The sequence below is a fragment of the Triticum urartu genome, chromosome 7A (assembly GCF_056163025.1).
Source record: "Triticum urartu cultivar PI428250 chromosome 7A, HENAU_Tu73, whole genome shotgun sequence".
Lineage (NCBI taxonomy): Eukaryota > Viridiplantae > Streptophyta > Magnoliopsida > Poales > Poaceae > Triticum > Triticum urartu.
In genome coordinates, this window is record NC_141879.1 from 753,429,438 (window position 1) to 753,442,284 (window position 12,847).

The 12,847-nt window shown below is 40.1% G+C and overlaps 1 pseudogene; it reads left to right on the forward strand.

Moving 5' to 3' along the window:
• The first annotated feature begins 11,295 nt into the window (after positions 1-11,295).
• LOC147962862 (uncharacterized) lies at positions 11,296-12,847 on the forward strand (annotated as a pseudogene).

The window sequence follows — 12,847 nt, forward strand, 5'->3', positions numbered from 1 at the left end:
TGGTCAACTTGCTGGTCTTTTTTTCTGTTATGACAGTTGAGGAAAATTTTAACTAAAATAGTAGAAGCCAGAGACAAGGAAACAGAACATGAACACTAGCTCTAAAGACAAGGTACACAAGAAGCTTAACTAGGTAGGTGGGACAAATTAAACTTGAACTAGACCACCAGCCTTGGCTTTGAGATGGATGGGATGCACGGCGGTCGGCGGACGACGGCGGCGACAAATGACAGCACACGGCAGCGGAGGTGTTTGGAACTAGTATGTGGCTGCTGGTGGGGGAGAAGCGGAGGGTAAAGTAAAGCATCCCAATTTCCATCCCCACAGGCGGAGAGCAGCAAAGCAAAGCATCACATTCCCTTCCCGTCGGTGAAGCAAGCAAAGCAGCCGAGCAGGGGATCGAATTGGATCTGAGCTCAACTTTGCCTAATTGCCTGGACTGGATGCCACCGCAAGATAAGGCCTTTTCACTCGCGCGCACGCCAAATGCTTGCTTGCTTGTCGGCGGCGGCTACTTCCTTCCGGGAATGTAGCAAATGCCAAATCTCACTTATTGCCGGTAGTGGTTAGCCATCGCCAATGTATGTGAGCTGCAACCTAGTAGCAAGTGGGGGTGGTTCTTTCTCCCTCCTGGATGACAGTTTTTTTTTTCTTCTGAACCCCGTTTTAGTGTATTTTGTTCTGTTTATAACATTTTCACCTTTTCATATTTGATACTTATATTTTATCATTTTTTTCATAAACTTATTTCCTTTTCAAAAAGTTTATATTTTTTCGTAAAAAAAATGAGTGAACCCTTTTGTACATGATACTAATTTTTTAAAATCATGTGATTAAGTTTTAAATGCCTGGAATTTTTCCAGTGATATGCACATTTTTGATGTCATTATTTGCTTTCAAAAAACTGCACATACATAATATGTAAATTTCATGGACATCTTTATACCGGTCAAATTCTTTTAAATTTCATGGAAATGTGGTTTCGAATGGTACGGACATTTTTCTAAAAATGTATGATTATAATTTATAAAACTACAGAAACTACCAGAAGACCAACTTTGGAAAAGCAGGGGAAAAAACGCACACACAACCAACCTCGCTCATGAACGCCTGGGCTATATCTTGCTTCACGCGAGTGTTTCTTCATTGTCACTGAGGGGGGGTTAGTCTTTTTCCCTGTTCACTAGTATTTTCGATCAAGTTCATTCGTTGCGCTTCCCTCTCTGGTTTCGCTGTTGGGCCAACCCAGTTTAGTCTTTCTTTTTTTACAGGCTTCCTTTGTTTCCTCGCTAGTTTCTCCAAATTTATAGTTTTTATTTGCTTGTAAACGTTTTTCTTCATTTTTTTTCTTGCTTTCCACTTTTTCTTGGGTTTTCTTCGTTTCTTTCTTGCTTTTCACTGGTTTTTTTTATTTCTCTTTTCTTCCATTTCCTCATTTTTCTACAATTATATTTATTTCTTTCTAGTTTTTCTTCTGATTTCTTTTTTGCTTCTCAGTTTTTCACTGTACCATATTTTTACTTTGGTGTCTTTGGTTTTTCCTTTTGGTTGTTTTCTTTCTTTTTGTTCTTTTTATTGGTTCTTCATTTCTTAGTTTTATGTTGACTTCACCGGTTTAGTTATCTATTTTCACTATATTTCATGCTTCCACACTTGTTTCTTTGATTTCCTATATTTATTTTTTGGGCTAAATTGTTTTGTTCATTTCTTCTTTTACTTTTTATTCTAGATTCTTCGTATACGTCAAGAATATTTCTCTAATACATGTTTAGTATTTTCGAATACATGTTTAATGTTTTTTAGGTACACTATCAATATTTTTTCGTATACATTTTCAGAATAATTTAATTGCTTGATTAACAGCTTTCAAAGACAAGATTGGCATTTGACTACATGGTAAAAATTCTACATACATTTTCACAATTTTTAAATGACTGATTACAATTTTTCAAATACCATATTAACATATTTCTAATACATAGTTAACATGTTTTCTATACACGGTTAATTTTTTTTCAAATTGATTAACATTTTTTCAATACATGGTCAACATTTTTTCTATAAACATTTAACATTTTTCAAATGTTTTTTAACCTTTTTAAAAGCCTTGTTTAAAATTTTGAAATGCTTGATTAACATTTTTAAATACCGAATCAACTTTTTTCGCGCACATTGTTTATTTTTTCATATACATGGGAAACATTTTCTCTAAACACATTTCAAACGCATGGTTAACTTTTTTTTCAAATGTTTTATTTAAAGTTCTTTGGTAATGTATTTGTTAAGAATATTTGAAGGGCTAAACAAATGTAATAAAAAGCAAAAGCAAAAACAAAAAAACAAAAAATAAAACCAAAGAATTGAGGTCGTGGCTACGAGAGAGATATAGACAAACCACCTATCTGACGGTGTTTGTGGCCGCTGCCCGACAGAGCCTGCCCATGGGCGCTGTAGCAAAAATGGATGAGTTTTCTAGGGATCAAACCGGCTACTGTAGCGAATCCAACCAATTACGGTAGCAAACCGAACAAGGCTACAGTTACAAAACAATTTAGAAACAAATTCAGAAACGATTTTAGAATAAATGAATGTTTTTGAAATTTTGAACATCTTTTAAAAACTTGTTTTTTTTGAAAAAAATAATTTTAAATTCCAAAACATCTTTTGAAACTTCAAACACTTCTTGAAGTTTGTAAAGATTTTTTTGAAAACATGATTTAGCAAAAAATACAATTTTAAAAAATGCAAACACTGTTGAAAATTATGAATTATTTGAAAACCCGAACAGTTTTCGAGTTTGCGAAAGAATATGAAAACATGATTCTTTTGTCAAATTTTTGAATAAAAATTTTCTTAAAATTTGTGAACATCTTTCTTAAAAAACGAACAATATTCAAAATGTGCGAACAAGTTTTGAACATTTTCTGAAATTAGTGATTTTTTTTGAAAAAAGCCAGAAGAAAATTCCAAACATAAAAAGGGGGAAACCAATAGAGAAAGCAATAAAAAAACAGTGTGTGAAGCGTCGACAATTCGGTTCAATGTATGTCATGTAGGAAACACCACAAATAGACGCGCTCGAATGTCTATCACAAAGTTTGGTATGATAAAGTCGGTCCATACTTGTTGCCGACTTGACACCCACCATCACATGCTGCTATTTGTATTCCTCGTCAAGCGGTAACTTTGTCGCTGATTACGATTCACAAAAATCCACTTCTCCTAACACAAACGACCGAAGAGAGAGAACTTGTGGGATGCAGGGGACTTGTGAATCAACTCTGTAAGAACATGTTGCAAAATGAAGCAATTAGTAGTAGAACAGTATGAAATGCAAAATGCAGATCTTGTGAATCAACTCTGTAAGAACATGTCAGGGACGAGCATTTTCTTGTTCTTCTGAATCCAGTTTAATCGTTGTAATCTGGACATAGATTCAGGCCACACCATATGATACAATCCAAACATCATGTACAAGTCTAAGACTTGCAAACAAGCAAGATGCCAACTTGAACACATCACCAGACCATTTCAAATCAAACATCATCCTTGCATAGTGGTGAAACATCATCTATTGAGCACATGGACGTCTGGGTTGAAGTGGGTTTTTTGTTTACTTGGTCGTACGCATTAACACGGCAGCATTGGGCCCTCACGGACAAACCGGACCCATTCACTGTTGATCTTTTATAGATGTTCATCTCCCGACCTTATCTATATTAATTGCTGGTCAATTTTTTGAATTACTTGTTGGTGAGAATTCTTCTGTTGTTGTCTTCTTGGCATCATCATTCAATCATATTTTCTGGACTATTGAGTTCAGGAATATTTGTTGTTGCCTCAATATATTGTAGATTATCTTATTTCATAGTTTCTTTTGTTGAGTGAATATCTCCAAATTATCGAACTTACACTGTCTGCTCACAGAGAGGAAAAGAGGGGTGACTGTAGGATTCTAAAATCTTTCTTCGCTGCCAAACTTTAGTGATTGCCCTGCTGGTGATTGTCATATTTTTTTAAAAGGAAAGGTATTAATCACTTAGCCATGTATTTATTATTTAGATGATTTAGGGACCTTTTTGGTCCTGGGCCACCTTGCAATTCCTAAAAATCTTGCCATGTATTTGTGTCGATTACATAGGCACACTTGATTGTATACTTAAACAGAAGTTTTCTTTTTTGGATCAAGACCATGTTTAATGTTGAATATCTGGTGCATCATATGTTGAGCAACTGCAAAATGTACTATGCCCTAGCGGATCCGTTTGCCGCCGCTGATCCCTTGGCCGACGCCGATCTCATCGCTACATCGGTGGCAACCATTTGACGCCTCCGAACCCCTTGCCATCGAGTGTCTCCTCCATTATGAGCGCAAGCAATAGGAGGTGTCCTCTTGGCACAACGACGTGGTCAACTGGTCACTCCTTCATCGACAGGTTCTTGCGCTCGGTGGATTACTTCCACGGTTCCACAGTGGGAGGGGACACACAAGCTACAGTACGTATCTCTTCCCCTTGGAGGCTCGCACTCTTCATGTGCTGCTGGTACTGGAGGATCCACAAGCGTCAATGATACAGAGTAAGTAACGTGCACCTGTAATCTTTGTAGATTCAGGCAATGTCTCCACCCACTCGCAAGGTCAACTACATTGACTGGGTGCAAGCGGGATCTGTAGTAATACTGAGTACTCACAAACGCACAAAGCTCTGTCTACATCTGCACAAGGTAGAATCACAATGAACTTGGCCCATGATTAGTTTTTTCATGAGTTGTATTTCAGTCGATTGACCTGTGGTCGGAAGTGTGCCTTGTATACCACACCTTTGAAACTTTGTTAAATCTGAATTGTGTGGATGGCAAGCAGTACATCAGGCTTTGTTTCCTTTGTACTGATTTAATATACCCGCTGGTTCGGCTGATTAGTGCTACGCTGTGTGGATGGCGCAAGCAGTACATCAGGCTTTGTTTCCTTTTTACTGATTTAATATACGTGCTGGCCCGGTTGATTAGTTCTACGCTGTATAAGTTCACAGTGGACTTGCAATTGCTTAGTAACTGTAGTAGATGGAAATGTACCAACATGTCGTAGTTATGTTGTTGACTTGCTATATTGCTCCTTTACTTTTGTAAGGTATCTCAGACTGTGGGATTTTTTGTTCAACATTAGACGAAATATTCTGCTCAATTTTTATATTGTACCATTTGTTCCCCACACTTTTCTTTCGAATTGTCCATTTGTTATTTGGGTTTTTTAGATTTAACTGTGTATCCGACATGCCTACAATAATAATTTTGTTTAGATATGAAAAATATAATATCATTGTCAGGAACTTCTACATCCGATTATTTCTCATATATTTGGGGTCTGATGCAGCAAAGGTAATATCTGCTTTGTGTTTTTAGATTGATGACAATGAATTATTCCAGATGTAAAAGGAATTGCTAAAATCAACTAGAACTGATGCTAGATAAGTTTTTTCTTTTCATAATTAAATTATTTCCCTCTTGATAAAAAAACATAGTATTCTGGAGAACTTAGTTCACAAGACAGAAAAGAAGCAAATGTGTGTTATGCAACTTTCAATAAGGTGGAAATAAACAAGACTAGAGGTGGGGAGAGAGAGATAGAGATGTTTTTTAGAGAAGAGAGAGAATCATTATAAGAATGAAAACGACCCTGTTAGATCCCCATAAGAGGTGGTACCGCTGTAGCCAGGAACGGATTGAGGTAATCAACTGATGAATTGGTGTGTGTTAACCATTTAATTTGAACATGGTATGGCAATTGTTGCACTCTGTTTCAGTTAGCTGAAACTGATAGCCAGGAACGCATCTTTGTAGCATTTTTCTGTTGAAATTGTAAATATACATTTTGCTTCAAGCAGTTTGCTAGCTATTCAAGATGGCAACTAGTGATGTTTCTTTTCCATGTTATTAAGACATATACATAACTTACTGTTTACATGGTGGTCCATTATAACTATTGTAAACTAAAAAATTTCAACAAGGAGATGTCCGCACATAATTCCTTCATAATTGTTAGTACATGACTATATGTTGTGAAATCATTTGTCATATGTCTTATTTTTTTCATCACCCCCATTTAGAAATGAGCCTACTGTTAACCCCTGATCTTTCAAGTCATTTTCTGTTCTGACAAACTTGTACCTTTTCAGACAGATCACTGTCAGTGAGTAAACAATTGTTCAATTAAAGACTGGTATTATGTGCTCTATATTGGGAATTTTGAATGAATAGTTCTGACATATGTTCTTCAGGAGATTTTTCCGGAGCTTGAGTAAGCAACTGTATCTACCACTACAAAAAATCTGTTAATGCATGACGGATTTCCGGTGACAGTTTTGAAAATCGTCATGAACGGTCTAGTATAGCTCCGCAAGCCCGCAAAAAGCCCGCCTAAAGCCCTAAACGTTTGCCCGTATAAAACCTAACCCTAACACACTTCCCGTCCCCAATCTCTTTCTCCATCCGCCGCCGCCACACATGGCCTCTCCTCGTTCCGGTCCTCGGCCGCCACACCTTGCCTCTCCTCTTCCCCGTCCTCCGCCGCCACACCTCTCCTCATCCCCGTCCTCCGCCGCCACGCCTCTCCTCGTCCCCGTCATCCGCCACCACCTCCCTGCCTCCAACCGATGATGGCGGCCCGAGATCCATGGCGACGGCGGTTGCAGCGGCCCCATGGAAGCGGTGGCAAACGCTAGCCGCTGCGGCGCGCCGGCCATGGATCTGACCAGGGGCCTCCCTCTTCCGTCTCCCACGCCACGCAGCTGCCTCGTCATCTGGAGATTCGGAGCATCAAGCGTCGGACGAGGAGAGGACGGCGACCCTGACCTGCGGGAGGCCCGAGCTCGACCACGCCGGCGACAACGATGCCCCGCACAAGGTCCCTCCCTACTTCCCCCTCGTCTCCTCTCCTTCATTCCATCCTTCTTTCTCCCATTCCCAATCAATTTTTTTGATTCGATTCAGATCAACAGAAGCTCTCCGCCTCTCCAGTTCCATGGACGGACGACCGGGACCCCACGCTCGAGCCCGACGAGCTGGACGAGTTCGACAGCGAGGTCGTCCGCCCCGCGCACCATGATTCCCCACAGAACAAGAAGGTTGACCCTCTCGCTCTGTTGTTCTTTTCTTTCCAAGTGATTGCTCTCAAAGTTTCTTGGATTGAACCTCATGCAGCAAACGTGGCCACTTCCCTTCCTAATACTCGCATGTTACAGCCAACGACAGAGTAGCACTGATGGCTATTTCCTTCTTTTCTCACCATGGGAGCACTAACAGTGTAGAATTCGTGAGATCTGCTAGTTAGTTAAGCAACTAGTACTTGTTTATTTTAGTAAGTAAACGCCCATGGGATGCTCCTGTTGGTTCCCTGCTATTCTGCGAATGCAGCAAGGATGTAATCTACAGTGGGGCAGGTGATGTACTATATGCCTTTTCGCTGAGAAGATTTCTATCATATCTTATCCTTTTCCTGAACATTCAAATCTCGTGACTCTTGATTTATCTCTATGGGATCTACTTAGCTGACCATTTTGTCTAAGTTACATTTGTGGCAGATAGTGCGGTGTGATGTTCCAACATGGATTGCGCGCTTTAGTAGATAAGACTGCCATTTATTTTAGCATCAAGGATGATGCAGTTCGTACTTGTTTTGTTTAGACTTTCCTGGATTCCATAGTTCTGTATTTTTCTTGCTTCATGAGAGTAGCCATCATATGCTTTGTTGTGATATTGATTCGTCAATGCCTGAATATAGAGTTGTATTTATCGATATACCATATTTGCATTTCAAGGATAAATTGTGATACATAAAACATATTTCTTTACTTTACTAGAATTTTGAACTTAGAACAGACACTTGTCAATGGCAATAGTATTATTTTATGCCCAACGCCCTTGCAGCTATTCATATATCAGAAGCTCTGCATGCACCTTCCTTCTATTAAGTTTTAATTAAATATTTTATATTTACAATAGAACATGTCTGGCTGTTTATTATCAAGGCATAATGTTGTTGTCCGGAAGGACCTCCAGGAACTAGCTTCGAATAGTTCTTGTATTCATCTGGAATTTGATATTTCAGGCAGTGCTCTTGTGTATGCTTCTTGATATCTATTACAGATCCAAAATATGTAAAGTTTCTCTATTGCTTGTCCATGTGGTTCCACTTTAGACTATTCAGAAGCATCTTGCGAGCAAAGTGCTATTTAGTGTTTAGTATTTAAAACTTCAGTTGTTGCATTTGTTTTTACTCATGTAGTTTTGATCTTTTATTGCCAACTTAAATAAAAGAAAGTGTAGCAGTTTATGCTTGTAAGTTTTTTGCCAAGAAGTTATTACTAGATCTACTATCCCAAAAAAATCTATTTCCTGAATCTACACTAAAAGCCTACATCTAGACAAGTTGTAAAAAGAAAACTTTTTCCACACTTTAATCTGTTTTACTTATTAGAAATTGGTGTAGGTTTAGATATCTGTAGTGCCTGAAGCTTAATCATCTTAAGACTTAAAATTGTTTAGCCATAGTTTGTATCTACACTTGTGCGGTTGTGCCTATCATCCATATTTGCCAAGCTGATAATTCTTTTCACTTATCCAGATTTGTCCACATGCTGGTTAACTTGTTTTTTATGCCTTTGTTTAGTGCAGGTTCCAAGAAATCAGAGGCTCCTTTTTCAAAACGAATACACAGAGAAATCAGAGGCTACTTTTCCAGATTGATTCCAAGAAAATGCAAAGTTGTGTAGTAATTTGTTTAGAGGCTCCTTTTTCAGATCGGTTCCAAGAGAGTGATGTAGTAATAATGGTTGTACTACTTGTTGAGCTATATATGTAAATATGTATTTTTGGTATCTGAACATTGCCATGATTGTAATGAGTTTGGGTTGTTTTGTGAAAATTAAATTTGATTTATGGCCTTGTCTGAATATTAGGTGTGAAATTTATATATACCAGAAATATCTAACAGTTATCTCCACCTGATGTGGGTTAAGAAGAAAAACACAAAAACAATTGTCTAGTAGTGTCCACGTAGGCTGCCACGTCATTCCAACTGGTCTAAGCAAAAATCCAACATGGCATACGTCCATGACGGCTTGTTCCGTCACAGAAGATTGGGCCTGAGCGGGCTTGGCGCAGATCCATGACGGCCAAGAGCTGTCATGGAAGCTACCATACCAAATTATGACGCGATATACATGACAGATTTCAAATCCGTCATGGAAGGGCACCCATGACGGTTTTTCATTGATCGGTGACGGACTGGAACTTTCATGTATTAACAGGATTCTTGTAGTGTACTTATTTTGTTAATCAGATTTGTAGCACCCAATATGTTTAGGCAGTAGACTTATTGGTCCAGAGAAGGATTCCCATGATTCACCAAAAAATTGTTGTACTAGGGAGTTTGCTTGTTCTGATAGAAATAGTAGTAAGGTGTGTATTTGTACGTATAACATGTTTGGTTAGAGAGAGACTTGGATATTTCTCCATCCATATTTTATTTGTTCTGATGTAGACATGCAAACAAGCCAAAAATGATCTCTATGGAATAATGTTCCTGACAAGAGATGGGGCTTTGTTCCTATATTACGATTTTTGGGACCCTACATTCTTTTATATATAGCATTTATGCTTTACGAGCTGCATTTATAAATGGCTTATATCAGTGATATTAGCTATGTGTGTGGACGGATATACATATGTGTGAGATAATTTGGGGTTGATAGGAAATCATTATTTTGATGTTTTGTTAATTGAAGTTTGATCTTATGTTCTAACTGCAGCTCTATGCTGCATTCTTTTATCTATAGCATTTACGATTTGGAAATCATTATTTAGAGCCATGGTTTCTTAGGTCAGATTAATTTGTGCAACATTACAGATCAATTCCTAATATTATTCAAGCAATCTTAACTTCAGGACACCACTATGCTTCCATATGCAATCTAATGACTTTTTTCTGGTGTATATGGAAGGTGGGAAATGACAAACATTTTGGAATAAAATAGGGACATCCAAATCAGGTGCATCAAGCTGCTCAAGTTATAATGAAAGGGCTTCAGGTAGAGTCCAAAGTTACAGGTTTTATCGGTCCAGCATTCTGACAGATAATCAGGTACTTGCAAGAGCTGCAGATTCTGTCAAATTTCAAACCGGGACATTGTGAAATCCATTTACAGATAGTAGAATACTTCAATGTTTGCAGGTCTCTTATGTTAAAGATAATCACATCAAAAGAGATTTGAATGGTGTTGCTCATTACTGTACCACATACTATATTAGCTCATGTTGTACTATACTGTATTAGCTCATCTCATAGGAGTATCCAATGTCGAGTGTTGCTCGCTTTGAGCAACTTTGTAATCTATGGATTTCGTATCCTTGATGTAAGATGCGTATGATAGTTCAATGAATAGCGCCCTCGGGCGCTCCTTCTGTAAAAGAAAATCGCATGGCGTATGTAGTAGAGTGAGACAACAAAACAATGGCATAGAAGCCACATGAAGAGTCAAGGGGCAATGATATGATGATTGATGTATAGACAAAGAAGGCGATGAACGACATGTTCAATGGAGAAGAGAGACTAGAGTGGTGCATGGTGTTTGTTGAAATACATAGAAGATACTTGTGTTTGTGTTGTGGTTCAACATTGAGTGCAATGTGTTTGTTCGTGGGGAATAAAATGAGCATTGTTTACAAATTCATTTGTTGGCCCGTGGCAATGCACGGGCAATCTACTAGTGTATTAATATTATCCAAAGCGAGAGTCCATCTCTTGCTAAAAAATGCGGGAGTCCATCTCACATATGTTTAACATAATCTCTCCTAATTTTTCTAGGCTCTTCAATACTATTCACTGTTATTGATATGTGGCAATACCGGCCAAAAAAATAAACCTATAATACTTTTATCCTTTTATATCAAAAAGTTAGTATAAATATGTAATTACCTTTTAAATAAACCTATAATTTTTATTCATGATGATATCGTATTGAAATTTTATTTCCCATAGGTATTTTACCCTATTTATTTTTGTTTGTCCGGTATAAAATAGTAGCCACCGTTTCTCCCTCCCAAGAAAGATATGACACCCACCTCGTTCGAAAAACACGAAGAGGTGATTGAGGCGATTGTGTGGCGATCGTCTCGACAGCTAGGGTTAGGGTTTCTCGAGCTGTGGTGGTGAGGATCTTGGCGGCACGTGAGGGGGCGACGACGTCTCCAAGCATGCTTTGAGCTGGTGTGGGAACTCTCTCCGACCAAAGAACCATGGCAGAGAGGAAGAAGGAAGGAGATGCAATGGCGAGCGGCGTGACGGCTGCTCCTGGAAAGGTGGCGGGGGCCAGGGCGAATACCCCAAGAATGGCCTCTACGCCGTGTCCGGCGGCACAGAAGGAGGCGATCGACCCAGCGATGAGGACGCCACTGGACTCCCATAGCAGGAACGCATCCGTGTCCCCAGGCTTGACGGATCGTCTGGGGGCTTAGTGCTAACGGAGGAGGCAAAAGGTTTTATCTTCAAGGAATCTGATCAGGAGCAAGGGCGGCTGGCGAGGTGGTCGGCAATAGGTAAAGCGTTCACGCCCAGACCGATGAACAAGAGCGTGCTAGAGAAATCCATGGCTAGGGCACGAGGTCTTCATCGAGAAGCGCAGTTCAAGATCATCGGTAGGAATCTTTTCGCCGTGACGTTCGGCAGTGAAGGAGACTAGAAACACGCTCTTAATAATGGTCCATGGCAATTTGATTTCAATGTTTTAGTGCTTAAGGATTATGATGGAGCAACGAGGCCATCTGAGATGACGTTTGAATATGTCGATGTTTGGGTCCGGGTTGATGATCTTCCACTCAACAAACAATCAAAGGCCTTCGGTGAAGGGCTGGGGAATTGGTTGGGTAAGATTGTGCGGGTTGATGTGGAGAAAGATGGATTCGCAAAAGGTTTGGACCTGAGATTCAGGGTTAAGCTGCCTATTATGGAGCCTCTTGTGAGGGGTTTTTACTTGAAGAAATCTGAAGATGATGTAGAGAAAACGTGGTTTGATTGTGGGTGTCTGGTTCATGGAGAGAAGGGTTGTGCCCCGGCCAGGGATCCGGATCAGCAATGGGGAGGGTGGCTACGGGCATCTCCTAGGCGTTCTTGGGGACATAAGGAGGGACCGGTACGTGGTCCATCAGGAAGTGCCAACAGCATTGGAAGTGTAAGATCAAGCGAGGGAGAAAGGCATAGCAAGAAGACAGGGTCTGTCAAAGATCTCCAGACAAAACGCAACTTGCAGAAGGAGTTCACCACTCCGGCTGTCTCGCGCACTGGCGGGGATGGTAAGGGAGTCCATGAGGAAGGGAAAAACTCAAACAAGCAGAAGCAGGGTGGCTCTCCTTTGAAGAGAGGGACCTTCAAGATGATTTAGATCAGAATTAAGAAAGGGAGCTGCGTTCTAAACTGAGACAACGGCAACAAGAAAGATAGTAAGAGCTCAGGGCCAGCTATAGACAGTACGGGCAGTGGGGGTATGATGGGGCTGGATCGTCGAGCCACGGTAGGGAGAGAGAAAGGAGGCAAGGTTACTATGTGAGAAAACCTAGACCAGACTATAGGCCAGAGCAGCGCACCCCGGACAGCCCTAGATACGAGGCTAAGGGAGAGAGGAAGAGGAGGCCTAAACAGTACTGGGTTGCTAAAGGTGACAGAGAGAGGCAGGAGGGGCATGATACTTTTGTTCGTGAGACGAGGCAGAAGACTTCGTCAGTGTTTGATCGTATTGAAGAGCGCAATGATACATCGGCGGACCCTGCGAGGCAGGGCTGCCGGTCACAATGA